A 16,251-nucleotide genomic window follows, 5' to 3' on the forward strand; every position below is an offset into this window, starting at 1 on the left:
CACCTGGATTTTCACAAAAAAAAAAAAAATCATATCCGTTTAAACTCAATAAAATCCAATATCAAATTGGATCGGTTCTGTAGGGTCCTCCTTTAAGTGTTTATAAAATGATACCTTGTCGGACTAGAGATGTTTTTTTTTGTGACGAAAAAACTTTGAAAGCTATGCGCCAGTGGGGTTTGATCCGGTGCCTTCATCTCAGCACCCTCACAATCACCTTGCTGGCCACGTGGGCGACCCCTCTATGTTTAGGTCTTGGCAGATATCTATGAATCTGGACCCGGAGCCAGAATGGAACCTGCCTAAAACAGACCCACTCTAACGCTACCAAAACAACATTAGACTATTGAAGGTACTATTATAGTTCTATAAAGGTTGCTCCTTTTTTTTTCCCTTCTTTTCCTTAAAAAAAAAAAAAGATGGGTCCCCACCTGAAAATGAAATATTTGGATCATATGATTAAAGAGTCCATTTTTTTTATTCAGCGTGGCTGCATGATGCAGCTGCGGCTGACAGCCACCCACCTCAACATTTATGCAGATGAAGACAGCACCCATCTCGAAAAAATGTAAAGATTGTGAAAAGATCAGGTGCAATATGATTGCACAAATATTTGTGCATTAAGCACCTGATCACCCTTCATCTTAGGACAGGCCCAAGGCTTGATGGAGGGTAATCAGGTGCTTAATGCACAAATATTTGTGCCATGTTATTGCACCCGATCCAGACTCGCTGTCAACTGTGCTGCATCATGCAGCGCACACAGCATATAATGTGAACACATGATTAAAACCCTAACCTACATCTACAATTACAAGCTTATCTTTGTTGCTCACCAGTGGGCTGTCAATGAGCCGGGTTTGCGCCGGTTACCTGACCCAAGCTGACTCGAACCGGCCAGAAATCCTGGAATGAGCATGATTCACAGACGCAAATATTATTCGTGTTGACCAGAACACTTCCGACTTGACCCAGCTGAAGGGGTTGTTTTCTTTTATATTTTTATACACAATATATTGCAAATGTCCGATGAGTCCGGATCAGGTGCCATCACATGGCACAATTTTTTGTGCCTTAGGTATCTGATCACCCACCATCTTGGGGATAGGGCCTGTCAGGTGTGGGGACCATGACCTGATGGAGGGTGATCAGGTGCCTAAGGCACAAAAAAATGTGCCATGTGATGGCACCTGATCCGGACTGGGGTATTTTTTATTGAACCAACATAACTTGAACCTATTCCATGTTTTTTAGCAGGTTTGGATGCACCCTGATGTATCGGATACGGAACCCATTGACAGCCTTATTTTTGCAAATGTTCTATTGAACAAGGCTCTTCCAAATATACCAATGGGGGCTCCTCGTGGTTGGTAGGAGCTGTCAGTGTACGTCTCCTTGTGGTGGGACGTTGCAGGTTCAAAACCCAATCTGCCTAACCCTAGATTGCCTTTCAAAAAAAAAAAAAAGAGGGGCTCTATTACAAAACAACAAAACATAATTTTAGTTTGGAAGTGTGTGGCTCGTTATTATCGAATTTTCAACATCTAAGTCGATATATGATTGAATCCCTCCTGCCCACAAGAGATTCACTCCAACTTGTGAATATCATTGTTGATAAGAAGTCACGAGTTTGAAACTTACAAGGAGTCTCGCTTAACACAATGCAGATATGGTTTTGATTTTTTGCTATCGAATCCTACTAATATCCGAATTTCACGGATAGCTGAATCTATTTATATGTAAAAAAAAAAAAACAGATCTGTTGATACCTGATCTGCTCTCCAATTCGAATCCGTATAGCCAACATCCGGTTAGTCGAATATGGTATTGGCCGCATCGGTTCCGAATGCGAACCTTTTACATTCCTATGCAACCATATCAGCCTAACTATCACATTTCATCCAATTTTTATGTTGTTATTGACTGGCTGTCAAAGTCAAGCTCTCTCATATCCAAACCAACTGCACCTTTTTTGCTTTAGAATATTTGTAGTTATGGCTCGGATCATGACCCTCATATTCCTATGAAGGTGCAAACTATGTGCTGATGCCTTTTCCCCTAACTTTATTCACATAATCAGTGAGATTCCTGAGATTTGGGCTGACCACCTGAGGATTCCCCAAGTGGTGTTAACCAACCTGAGCCTTAGAACCAGGTGCTTTATGAGGCAGAATGGCAAGAGCATTGATGGAGGAGTACAAGGGAATCTAACAAAAATTTGAAATATTCACCAAAAGTAGTGCCAATACCCAGGTACCTTTTTTTTAAGAAAAGAGAAATTTATTTATGACCAACTGTTCATCTAGCAGTACTATACTAAGTGAGAGAATCAGAATGGCCATACATATGCAGAGAATATATGCAAAAGCAATTTGTGAGTGCATGTTCAAAAATAGCCCGGGAAAATAATAGAAGGGATGTACATACTAATAAAAAATGTTAGAAACCAAGGTGTTTGATGACCTTTAATATGCCACCGAGGTGGTATCTCATGTGGTAAGCGGGGTCCTGTGCCTAGCTGAAGGCCCCAGGTTCGAATCCCTCTGCTACATGGAGCCTAAGAGATATCTGGTAGGGGTCTGCCTAACCTTAGCTTGCCTTTCAAAAAAATAAAAAATGTCATTAGTTGCTTTTGCAAATTTTTTTGATGAGAACCCTCACCCGAACCGGGTCACTTAATTGGTCTACCTTTTTTATCAGGTAAAACTCGGGGCTGAGGACATGACCACCCTCAGCAACAGTGATAAAGCAACAACAGCTCCCATACACCAATGAGATTCGATCATGAACCTTTAGCTTGATACAGGACCCCCACTGGCCAGTGGGTAAAGGTATAATGGCCTTTGCAGTTAAATAAACAAATAATAAATATTTCTCATCATAGCTTTGACATGTGGCAAACCTTTACAGAAAAAAAAAATGGTAGGGAAAGCTTAAGGTGTCTTTGGTCCACTTTGGTTAGTACATTTCTATCCTAGTGGCTAGTGTTATTTTTTAAAGGCAAGCTGGGGTTAGGCAGACCCACCAGTTATCCAAAGTACTATTGGGTTTTGAACTTGCAATGTCATACCACAAGGAGACGTGCACTGACAGCTCCTACCAATTGGTTCTTAGTGGCTAGTATTACTATAAAGTAGTATGGAACATCTCCCAAAACTTTCTTACTACCACTATTGCTTTTTTTGGTGTCAAAAATTATTGAAAAAAGTTGAATTGTCACCTGGGTCGCCCAAGTGGCAGTGGGCTTAGCTCAGCTTGACTGCAATTTGGTAGAGAGGTTAATTGATTGGCTTGAACAGGACCACAAGCTCAATTGGGTTATTGACAACTTTGATGGGGGTGGTATCATGATTGGCCTAAGACCATGCTTGGAAGTGAAAAAAAATCTTCTGTTAAAAGCATTTTTTTCTTTTTTGTTTGTGTGTCATGAAAAAAATTGAATTGAGAGAGAAAGAAAGAGGCTTACTATATAAAAAATTCCTTCATCTCCAATGATGAAATGATTTTTCACTCGAAACTTCTTAAATATTATTGCAAGGGAAGGTCTTCAAGTGCCAGTAACTTGATACAGCCACCCAGTTAAGGACCTAGCTATTATTGCAGGAGTTGTTCTCATTATCAGCAAATCTTCATGTGACACCACCGGGGTGGTATCCCATGTGGTAAGTGGGGTCCTATGTCAAGTTGAAGGCCAGGATCGAATCCCTCTTGACACATGGGGGAGGCTGTTGTTATGGTAGGGGTCCGCCTAACCCCAGCTTGCCTTTAGAAAAAAAAATCTTCGTATGACATTGACGTGGGAAAATACTCCCAGTGAGACAAGACGGTATCTCTTTTAAATTGCCAAAAGATGACTTTGTAAATACTCCCATGAGACAAGAGGATCTCTTTTAAATTACAAAAAGATGACTTGGGATAATACTCGTCATGGGACAAAATGGCATTTCTTTTAAATCGTTAAAAGATGGCTAAAGAATCAGTCCTCATTAGGAATAGCAGTGGACCGGGGCAGAGGCCAGGGACAATGTCTTCAACCCCCCCTCCCCCCTCTCAAAATTATGCTCTCCATCCCTGCTTTCAGCACGGGTTTTAATTTTAACCTTCATCCCCGTTTCATATTTTTCATCCAAGGTGGAGCCCATGATCTAATGTCATCCCTAAAGATATTTTAGTTATTTTATTAACGGGGATCGATGATGGGGTAGGGCGGGGCGGGGAAAATCGTAAGTTCGTCCCTGCCTCCATCCCCGACATTGGTTTTAATTTTAACCTCCATCGTGCCTCCATCAATGATGGTGATGGTGCCATGTAGCAGAGATGACAAAGGTAGAGATGGTAATCAGGGGCGTAGCTAGGATTCATGTGTGTGTGTGTGTGGGGGGGGGGGGGGGGGGGGGTGTTGCAAACAGCGGTGAAAAAAAAATTGTGTGATAGTGGGGGGTTTGGGGGCAGCACCCAAAAAAAAAAATCGAGATAAAATAAAAAATGGCTACAATTATTAATAAAAATCTATTTCATATGGACAAATCAAACTATCTGCTCCAGTTTTTCTCAACCTCAACGGAAAGTTCTTAAACATTATCTAATGGCAATATATAACACTGGTGCGATAATTTGAAGTTCATAACAATGCATAAATTTTATTTATGACAAAATAAATTAAAATACAAAAGTGCCGCACCCATGTGACATAGATGAGGAGAGAAAACTCTTGGTTATTGATTTATGTTTCATAGTTGCTGAATTTTATTTGTTATTAATGTTTCATAGTTGCTGGGAATTCTTGCTTTTCTCATTTCCTTTTTCTTTCCCTCAGCTGTATAATTAAACTTTTTTCAACCTAAGGACCATCTTGCAGAAGAATAAAAGCTGAAAAGATTGCCAGAGATTTCTGCAACATGATGACTTCTGCAAAATTGTAAACTATTCTAGCATGATTGCAAAGCATAAAGAGATAAACCCTTACAAGATCATTGCACACACATACACACACAGAAAATGTACTCTAAAATAGACAAGCATAGTGGGTATTGTATCTAGATTTGCAGCAAACTATCTAGATTTCATAGGGAATACTTAATTAACATCAGAGAAATCACAACCATTGACTACTCATATGATTTTGCCATCACAAGTGTAAATCCTTTTGTAGTCAGAATTATCGTTGCTTGATTGTATTCTTATAATAGTTCAAAATTATTGTTGTTTGATTGAAACAAATTCTGCACAGAATGATTGTTAAGCAAGTCTGACTTGCATCTCCAGTTTGATAATTAGTTTTTTCTTTGTAGATAATTTATGTTTTCATTAGCTTCAACATTTAACACAACTTGGTCCTTAAGATCTCTTTCATACTCGATCTCCTTATTCTTCTCATCAATGTCTTTCTGCATTGACAGAACAACTGAATAACTAGGTATTTCTGCAACTGCAGTGCCACCACAAGGGTATTTTTTTTTGTGATTCTAAGAGTTCCTGCAACTGGATAACTAGGTCATCCTCTGAATATATATGTCTATTTGTGGACAATATTGTTATAGATTTTATTGTTATTCATGTTTATATTCTTAATGTGTATATGCTTTAATGTTTTCACTATAATCTTCTATTATTTTCACTTTTCTTATTTTGCATAAGTCATAGCCCCAGTAATGTTGCTTTTACCGGTGATATTTTTTCTCTCCTCATCGGGGCTGGACGAGGACTGGTTTTTTAAATTTTATTTATTCTTTTTAACTAGGCCGGGAGGGAGGAATGCCCCCCCCCCCGCCGCCTATGATGGTAATAGTGGTGAGGGTGATGGTGGTAGTGGTGGTGAGGATGATGAAAGTGGGATGGAAGAAAATAAGTCTCAAAAAGCAGTCTTTTCCCATTTTTTTTTAAAAAAAGAGAGGATCACGTCAGAGGCACTTCTGATGGTAAATAAATGAGTCTCATCAAAACAATGAACAAGCTCATTGTGAGCTCTGTTGATGAATCCTATAAAACAAACACTGACAGGAAGCGTACCTGAATTTGCCATAGTGCATGTAGGGAATTCGACGTTCTCCTCAGTCGGTCGATGCCCATAATGAGCTCAGGCCTTAGGTCGATGGTGAGCAGGACCCTGTTTCGCTGTATCCAAATGCAGAACTGTTTTGGCAGGGTAAATGTTATGAATGTCTCATCATCCTCATAGCCCCTAACCCTTTATGTAATGGGAGATTAGGCAGTTACGTGAATGTGGTCTCTCCACATTCACGTAACTCTCACCCACTAACCCCATTACGTGGCCACTAACGTGACCCACTAATGGGTGTCAAACCGAGTCACACTGTGGGTTGGACCCATAACCCATAATGTCCAACATTCTCCCACTTAACACATTGACACCAAAAGTGTACTAAACCGAGGTGTATATCGTTATCTCGATTTAATTCTTCATGTGGGTTCACATGCCACCCTTTATCACAAGGATGAATCGTATGAGTCATGGATATGAACACCCTTTATGAAATGTCATATTTTCATGTACTACGCTATAATTCATCTTCAGTGCTTAGGCATGTAGAAAATTATCTTTATGAATAAGTTGGTCTCTCACCTATTCTATTGGCCCTTTTAATATTGTTATTCTGCTATTCTCTCTAACCCATATGAGAGATTCTTTATGCAAAATCAACAATAACACAAAACCTTAGAGAATCAAAACATAAACACAAATGTGATCACATAATGTATTGTCATACATCAGAAGGAATAAAAAAAAGACCCATCTCCTTTACATGTTGGGAATATAATCTCGGTGCTAGCCCTTTAGTAAGGGGATCCGCAGTCATTTCCTTCATCCCAATTGTATCAATACATACCAGATGATTCTCAGTCGTTTTTTAACAATAAAATATTTTAACTCCATGTGTCGACACGATGTTGAGCTCTTGTTGTTATTTGAAAAGGATACGGCTGCTTCATTATCACAAAAAATCTTTAGTGGTCTCTCAATAGAGTCCACTATACCAAGACCCATAATGAAGTTTCTTATCCAAATGACCTGTGACGAAGTCTCGTATAGAGCAATACATTCTGTCTCTATGGTATGAGCAACAGTGGTAGACTGCTTTCCACTTCTCCATGAGACAACACCACCCGCTAGAAGGAAAATGTATCCAGTAGTAGATTTTCTACTGTCAATACACCCTCCTAAGTTCGCATCAGAGTATCCAACGACCTCTAGGTGGTCAGTTTTCCTGTAGGTCAACATATAGTCTTTCGTTCCTTGTAAATAGCGCATGGCCTTCTTCGCTGCCTTCCAGTGCGCAATGTCTGGATTTGACTGATATCTACCAAGCATTCTTACAGCAAATGCTATATCAGGTCGAGTGCAGGTATGCGCGTACTGTAAACTCCCAACTGCCGAAGCATATGGGACAACATCCATCTGAGCCTTCGCAATATCATCCTGAGGACAGTCCTTTAAACTCAATTTATCCCCTTTCACTATAGGTGTCGAACAAGAAGGATAATTCTCAATCCCATATCTTTTAAGAACCTTAAGGATATAGGATTTTTGAGAGAGGCCAAGGACACTCTTAGTTCTGTTACGACAGATCTCAATTCCAAGGACATAAGTGGCCTCACCCATGTCTTTCATATCGAAATGAGAGGAAAGAAAATCTTTTGTTTCATGTAATAGACTCAAATCATTAGTTGCAAAAAGAATATCGTCAACATATAAAACTAAAATTATGAACTTACTCTCACTAGTCTTAATGTAAATACACTGATCAATAATGTTTTCAGTGAATTCAAAGTTCATTATTACCTAATTGAACTTCTTATACCACTGGCGGGAGGCCTGTTTAAGTCCATAAATTGACTTATTTAATTTGCAAACTAAGTTATTTGAGTCATCTATACTGAAACCAGGAGGTTGTTGCATGTATACCTCCTCATCCATATCCCCATTCAGGAAGGCAGTTTTCACATCTATCTGATGCAGCTCTAAATCAAAATGAGCTACAAGGGTCATGATTATTCTCAATGATTCCTTAGTTGAGACAGGAGAAAAAGTCTCATTATAATCAATGCCCTCTATCTGTATGAAACCTTTTGTAATAAACCTATCCTTGTATCTCTCCACATGACCTTTAGAGTCTGTTTTGGTTTTATAAACCTATTTACAACCAACAGGTCTAACTCCATCAGGTCAAGGTACAAGATCTCACACTTGGTTCTTTGCCATAGAGTCAAGCTCTTCTTTCATGGCATTAATCCAATGTGTTGATCTTTCACTTTTAATGGCTTCTGCAAATGTGAAGGGATCTTCATCAATGTTTATGAAATCATTTGACTCTTGTAAATACACCACATAGTCCGGATGGATAGCAAATTTTCTAATTCTGGTGGACCTCCATACAGGTGCTACAGGTGGTTCAAAATAAGCCTCTATATCATGTTGTTGTTGTATATCCTCATCAACAACCGGATCTATTTGGGTTTGATGTTCATTGACTGGACTTTCTCTTACATTACTCGAAGGAACAATGATAGAGAAAATCAGGTCTTTATCCTTAGCAGGTGTGAAACCTGAATCCTGCATTTTCTCAAAATCAATATTTTGAGACACATCTATCCCAACATAACCATTTTCAAGAAATCTTGCTTTATCTGTTTCCACTATCTGTGGTGTATGAGATAGACAATAAAACATAAAGCCTTTCGATCTTTCTGGATAACCAATGAAGAAACCACTAGTTGTCCTAGGATCAAAATCTTTTATATGTGGGTTATACAATTTAGCTTCTGCTGGACATCCTCACATGTGCATATATGATAAAAAAGGTTTTCTACCTGTCCATAACTCGTAAGGAGTCTTTTGAACAGCTTTCGTAGGAACCTTATTCAGAATATGCACTGTTGTCCTAAGAGCTTCACCCCACAAGGTCAAAGGGAGGTTTGAGTGATTCAACATCGCTCGAACCATTTCTTTAAGCGTACGGTTTCTTCTTTCAGCTACACCATTCTGGTAAGCACTACCAGGCATGGTATACTGAGGTACAATGCCTTCCTCTTTTAGAAACTGCGCTAATGGACCTTCCTTTTGTCCCATCTCAGTGAAACGATCATAATATTCGCCACCTCTATCAGACCTGACAACCTTAATAATTTCACCGGTTTGTTTCTCTATTTCTTTCTTGAAGTCCTTAAAAACCTGAAAGACCTTTGATTTTTCAGATAAGAAGTAGAGATACATATACCGTGAGTAATCGTCTATAAAGGTGACAAAATATTTTTCACCTGTATAACACGGTGAAAAAGGACCGCACACATCCGTATGCACTATTTCTAACTTTCCATTGTTGCGTTTGGCATCTTTCTTATATGTGTTAGACTGCTTAGCCTTTGTGCAATCAACACATGACTCTATATTCGTAAAATCAAGGGATCTAAGGATTCCCTCTTTCACGAGTCTTTGGACTCTCTCTTTCGAAATATGTCCTAACCTCTGATGCCAAAGCAAATAGGATTGATCATCCTTTAGGCCACGTTTATTGCCAATCATTGTATTCTCAATGGAGTGAGATTCTCGAATTTGGAATTTGGTTCTTAATCAATACAAACCATCACACATATATGCAGAACCTATATTCATTGAATTTTTCATAATAATAAGTTCAGATTTTTCATATTTAAATACAAAGTCAAACTTATCAAGTTTTGAAATTGAAATTAGGCTCCGACTATAAGATAAAACATAAATTGCATCGACCAAATCCAATATAAATCCTGACTCCAACACAATTCTGCCGGTCTCAACGCTCTTGACATGCGAACACATCTTATTTCCTGAGAAGATGCTTCTTTTATGCTCTGTTGGTTCCCTTTTGTTCAGAAATGCCTGCAAAGAGTTGGCAAGGTGCACCGTGGCACCAGAATCAATCCAACAACTATGCAATGGAACATGAATTAGATTGCACTCATGAGAAATGAATGACTTATTATCTTTATTTTCGAGTCACTTCTTGTACTTCAAACAATTCATCTTCTTATGACCCTTCTTTTTGCAAAAGAAACACTTTATAGAAGGGCCTTATAACTGAAATTTAGCTTTCGCCTGAGAGTTTGAGCTCTCCCCAGTGGCTCTCTTCTGATTTTTCCTTTTGAATGAGCTTTTATTTGACCTCGACCTCTGTTTAGCCTTATGAGAGGCCATATGTGCACTTGGCACCCTCTCACCCTTCAATCTCTCCTCTTCTTCAACACACTTGGCCAAGAGGTCATTAAAAGACCACTCATCATTATGTGTGTTGTAGGAGATTTTAAAGGGTCCATACTCAGTAGGTAACGAGGTTAATATCAAATGGACTAAGAAGGAGTCAGAGATGGCGAACTTCATGTCATTCAGTTGAGTCGCAATATTCCTCATTTTCAAAATATGTTGTCGGATGTGACTGTCACCAACATATTTCTTTGACACTAATTTGGACATGAGCATACTGGCCCTTGCCTTATTAGAAGTGACGAACTGAGCCTCAATGACTCTCAAAATTCCTTTATTGTCCTACAATGAGGAATGACGCCTCAAATATTCTTAGCCACCTGAGATTGCAAAAGCAACAGGCTAAGTCTGTTCGAGCCCTCCCACTTCTCAGAGGCAGCCTTCTGATCGGCTATACTCTTCTATGTAAGAGCGGAAGGTTCATCAATTCTAAGGGCCAGATCTAAATCCATATAGCCCAAAGTAAATAATATGATTTCTTTCCAATCAGAAAAAATTGATCTGTCTAAAATGGGAATATTACTAGAACCGTCAATAATGAAGGAACTTGAAAAAATAAGGAACGAAAACGAAAAGACATTACTATTATTGCTCAGATGAGACTTATGTTGAAAAGGTAAAAGTGAGACTCTTTATTTTCACCTTTTTATGAGACAAGCATAGTTGAGCCATTATCATTCCACTTTGGTGAAAATGACAATGTTCATAGTTGCTTCATCTTTTCAATTCTCAAGGAATTAACTTCAGTTGGTGAAACTAGCAGATCATGTAACCAGAGGCAATTCAGCACTGCACATTTGGGTACGAACATGCTTCATGGGCTGGAATACACATCTACTATCACACCCTGTGTAAATTTGGAACACAATGACCTACCTTTGGGTAGAATCAATGTTTCATAAATTCATACACAATCATAATAACGAATCTTAATACGGTCCAAAGAATCCTTAATTAACATGACTCAGATCACTTTGATGATTACATGAATCGGTCAATCAAGATCTTTTACCGAAAATTCTATTCGTATTATGTAGCATGACCATGCACACATTTTAATGCATGTATATTCATGACATAATATAAGTTCATGCTTCAACTAATATACATAAACTAATTATCATGAATTTAGTTACAATTCATGCTTAAAACCATCATGCACAACTTAACCAACGCAAAATACATGAATTAACATGCATAAGTCATGCATTATATACATTGTAAAGCATGAAAAATAACAAAAGCATGCTCATATGGGTAAAACCTAGGGTCCTTAAGTAGGAATCGGTCTAAAAATACTCTAAACCGGTCTGAAATCGCCCCGAACCGGTCATTAAAGTGTCTGAACCGGTTCTAAACCTTATGCACCGATACTAAATATGAACAAAAGTTCATAAAACCCTATAACCGTATGCCAAAATCCATGTATCTTCATAAATCCATGAGAACAGAGTCTTAGCATCTCGAAATCGGTGAAAAGCTGGAAAGAACCAGTCAAAAACGGCTCTGAACCAGTTCCGGAAGGGGCCAGATCAGGTTCCTGATATGATTCAGTCTTAATAGTGTCTGGATCTTGCTTAACATGGATCTGACCCGGTTCAAATGGGATCTGGGTCCGACCCAACCCATGCTTGATATGGGTCGGACCCGGTCTGAACAGGACCCGGGTTAGACTCGGTCCAAAACAGACCTGGGTCGGACCCGGTCCAAAACTGATCTAGGTTAGACCTGGTCCGAAACGGTCCCGGATCGGCCTGACTCTTAATGGATCCGGACCAGATCCGGTCCTAAATGGACCTAGTTCTAACCCAATCCGAGAGAGAGACCGATTCTTTCTGGATCAGACCCAGACCTGGAACCATTATGGGTTCGGGTCGGATCCAAGAAGCAACTGCAGACCCGATCCACCCAAAATGGGTTTGGATCGGGTCTGTCATCGGGTCATGCTGTCGGACCCGATCCGATACCCCCTTAAAAAAATGAAACAGAAAACACGATTTTTGTTTGCATTTTCAGGGAAACCGAAAGGGTTTCCACCCTTTTCGGTTCCACAGCGACCCACGTTGCCAAACGGCCACCGACGCCGGCTGCCGGTGACCGATGCCGCCTGCCGATGATCGGCGTCAACCCACCGACGATTGACGTCGCCCCACGGCGACGATGCGATGCTTTGTCGTCTGATGGCTGAAGAGGCAGAGGAAGAAAAGGGCACGACTGGTGCAGCAGCGCCGACAAGGTCGTCGACGACCGACGGTTGATCCAGCCGGCACATCGCCCCACGACGATCGTCCGATCCGGCGACAGCCCCGGCACCAGCTAATCTTGATGGCGACGGCAGCTGTTTACGGATGCCCAATATTCCTCCGGCGACCCACGTCGCCCCACGGCGGCGTGCGATTGTCGGCACTGGCTACCGGCTGGAATCGCCCGCAGACGCCCTGGCGACGGTGACTCCACTGGCAGCCTGATGGAATGCCAGTGGAGTCACCGACAACACCTCTGATGATCTCAGCATAGGCCGACCACTCTGCAGTCTGATGGAACGTCAGGCAGAGAAAAGGGAGTTTTCAAACCCCAGACGCCGGCCATCCGACGTTCTCAACCCCGGCAACACCTCCGATGATCTCAGCATAGGCCGACCACTCTGCAACCCGACGACGCAGAGGATCTCAGGCGACGGCTCCAGCGACGGCTCCAGCGACGATCCCAGCGACGGCAGAACCTCCCTGCATTCCAACGGCCACAGGTATACAATGATCCTCTTTTTTTTAATGAGAATCACCTGAGCCGACCGCTGCTGGGAAATTGTTGTCGCCCCTACGGTGACAGTTGTCGATGAAGGTTGTCACCCCACGGCGACAGTCTGCCGAAAACATGATTAACATTGCCATTTTCTATCGCAAACATCACTGTTTGCGACAGTCTGCCAGAATGTCACCCCACGGTGACATGATGTCACAGAAACCAAAATTCAGACATCACCGGGGTGAAACACCGAAAGAGCCTACACGACCACGCGCAACGGAAATGCGTGAGTGGGCCCATAACCCAATGTTGATGAATCTTGTAAAAGAAACACTGACAGAAAGCGTACCTGAATTCTCCATAGTGCATGTAGGGAATTCAACGTTCTCCTCAGCCGGTCGACGCCCACAATGAGCCCAGGCCTTAAGTCGACGGTGAGTAGGACCCTGTTCCGCTGTATCCAAATGCAGAAATGTTTTGGCAGGGTAAATGCTATGAACGTCGCATCATCCTCATAGCCCCTAACTCTTTATGTAATGGGAGATTAGGCAGTTACGTGAATGTGGTCTCTCCACATTCACGTAACTCCCACCCACTAACCCCATTATGTGGCCACTAACATGACCCAATAATGGGTGTCAAACTGGGTCATATTGTGGGTTGGACCCATAACCCATAATGTCCAACAAGCTGTTCATTTTAAACCATTTGATGTCGTCCACCTGAATCACAAACGAACATCGAAAAAAAGTAGGGCCCATCAAAGTGATAGGCATCCCATCTTTACAGGGTTTGGTTGTTGTTCATCTTGACATCAACGACATCTAGAGGTGCTCTGAGACTCTGAATACCATCAGAGCTCACTCTGACCTGACCTAACTCTTGAAAAAATAGGTGAAATTTATAAAAAGTCACTAAAAAAAGTAAAAAAAAAATATCCATACACCAAAACTCTCTTTAAAATAAGCATAAATGGCAATGAGCAATTTATGAAGTGATCCAAACAAGGGGGTATGTTTTATTTGAATGTGATTTTATTCATAATTTTAAGCATAAATAAAAACATATTTTATAAGTATTTAATTTTTGTTTATAACTAAACTAATGATTGGATTACAAACTATTCAAAACTAAGACGAGGAAGAGAGGTAGGTGCTGGTGCTGGTGGTAAAAAGTGAAAGTAGTGATTATAGAAAATTGGAAATAAAGAAGGGGTGGAGCTACATATGGGCCAAGGTGGCGGGCAAGTACCGACTGATCTGTCCCGCAAATTCTCAATAAGGGGGTTTGCGTTAGGGTGGACAGTGCTCACCCTAACCCATATGTTGTGCCTCTCTCTCTCTCTCTCTCTCTCTCTCTCTCTCTCTCTCTCTCTCTCTCTCACAGCCGGTCCATTGCCACACACCTATGCCCACCCTAATTTGGATTTCTGGCTCAGCCGCTAAGTAGTGGTCTTCGTGATGGTGGTAAAGAATTGTTTACAGTGACGGTATCTTGGGCCAGAGAATATATATATTACCGCTGTTATTGGGGCAGGCTAAAGTAACTTGATGGTGGGCCTAAACATAATTTTGTTTTCAGTCACAATTGAGATATAACTTATGTCAAACATGTATGGTCTTTCCTATAAAATTAGACTATCTAAAAAGAGGCCTACAAAGATATATCAATAGTTCTTGATCCTAGGGAATCTATCACATTTTAAAAGATCTTGACTCAGGGCAAGTTTGACGAGCGCAAATTTCTTGCTTTCGGTAAAATTTAAGAACGTTTAACAACTGGTTTTTTGGGGTTGATTCTTTGAATTTTTGGGTTAGTGAACTGGGTAAAAATTATAAACCTAAAACTTGCAAGATGTGAAAGTAAATAATGATCTGTGTGCATATATGTGTGTGCGCGCTTTATAGGGATGGCAGTGGACCGGGGAAAACGGAGATGAATGAATTGGGGATGGAGGTGAAAATCAAAATCCGTGCGGGAATGGACTTACTCTTGCCCCCCATCACCGATCCCTGTTAATGAAATTACTAATATACCTTTATATATATATATATATATATATATATATATATATATATATATATATATATATATATTATGAACCTTCAAATCTACTACAAAGATTTTGTTTTATTTGAACTCTTCATTTAGTGTCTAATAGGCTCGAAAGGGAGAGGACCCAGGGTTAGGATGATCTCTCACAGCGTCACTCTCACAAATGTGCTCAAGACTCTAGATGCTAAATGTTGAAAGAGGGGAAAATGAATCCTTATTTATAGGTTTTTTTATAGAATTTGGACTCTAATTTGTTGGTTCTAGATGTGAGTATCCAATCTTATTGTTGCACAACATCTTGATTCTGATTGGCTAATGGTTTGAGGTAGTAGGCTAGATTGGATGGTTAATTTAAAGGATATAAAATGAGGTTCTAATAAGGCTTACTAGACTTATCCTCAAGTTTTGGAAGGTCTAATCACTGGATCTTGAGTTTCTGAAAGGTTGGATAAGAATTATTCAAAGAGAATATGAAAGATGATTATGTTCAATGAATTTAGAAGATGGGATCTAGGTCTAGATCTTGGATTTTAGAAAAGCTAGTCCACGGAAATTCAGTACTTTGTCTAATCATGGGACCCACAAAGTCCTTGGATCTGGCCAACATTCTACTACAAAAAAAGGATCAAGTCCAACAACAATAAAATTTGAATAAAATCCAGTGATTCTAATGATAGTTGGATTTAGATCGGTTCATGATCCAAATAACAATTAGATCCAGATCAGGTTCATGATCCAAATGATAATTGTATCCAGATCGAATTTGGGCAACCACTTAGGTCGGATCTAGATTTGGATCATATCTGTTTTAACATAAAAAAAATGTTTTGGTCGTAACTTTTAATCCTAGAGTCCGTTTGACATGATTTTTGGCTCTTTGAAAACCTTATGGCCTTTATTTTAATTCATCTTTTAGGTGAAAAGCTTGAAAAGATCAATTTCTTGACCAAAAATATGATCCAATCCTATTTGTAATTTAGTCAGGAGTTGAAATTTAAGAAAACTTAAAACTCCTGCACTCTCCGGCAGGGGGTTTAATAAAAAATATTTTGGTCAAAATTTGGGCGTCTACACAATCCTATTTGTAATTTAGTCAGATCATAATCTATGTTCTAGTGTATAGACAACATGAACCCAATAAGACCAAGCTCAATTGTAGGCAAAATTAGGTTGGACACAACTGAGCAAAAAAA

The sequence above is a fragment of the Nuphar pumila genome, chromosome 3, assembly GCF_984573655.1.
Source record: "Nuphar pumila chromosome 3, dmNupPumi1.hap1.1, whole genome shotgun sequence".
In the NCBI taxonomy this organism is placed as follows: Eukaryota; Viridiplantae; Streptophyta; class Magnoliopsida; order Nymphaeales; family Nymphaeaceae; genus Nuphar; species Nuphar pumila.